The 367-nt window shown below is 36.8% G+C and overlaps 1 protein-coding gene across 1 annotated transcript in view; it reads left to right on the plus strand.

The window, feature by feature from the left end:
* The window catches only part of LOC106876492 (dolichyl pyrophosphate Man9GlcNAc2 alpha-1,3-glucosyltransferase), a 33,524-nt gene that overhangs the window by 1,136 nt on the left and 32,021 nt on the right, over positions 1-367 (plus strand). The window lies entirely within an intron of this gene.

The following is a 367-nucleotide window of genomic DNA, read 5'->3' on the forward strand; positions in this document are numbered from 1 at the left end:
CGGAACCATGTGGTTGGTAAGCAAGCTACTTACCACACAGCCACTTCATGCTTTCTTACTAAAGATTAGCTAACAAATTCTATGGACGACAAGTGACACCAAAATTTTACCTGTTATTCCCTTCTTAGTCTTACCTGCAGTATATTTCTTTAACCCCTTTGACACCAAACTACCTAACCTTGTTCTTGGTTCTATGATAAAAAAATAAAAATTCCTGTTTTAAAGTCATCTAAATTAGACCTCACGTTAATATTTCTGGTAATTTAAGATGGCGAGCTGGCAGAATCGTTAACACATCAGACAAGATGCTTAGCTGCATTTCATCTGTCTTATGTTCTGAGTTCAAATTCCACCAAGGTTGACTTTG

The sequence above is a fragment of the Octopus bimaculoides genome, chromosome 7 (genome assembly GCF_001194135.2).
Source record: "Octopus bimaculoides isolate UCB-OBI-ISO-001 chromosome 7, ASM119413v2, whole genome shotgun sequence".
Taxonomy (NCBI): Eukaryota; Metazoa; Mollusca; class Cephalopoda; order Octopoda; family Octopodidae; genus Octopus; species Octopus bimaculoides.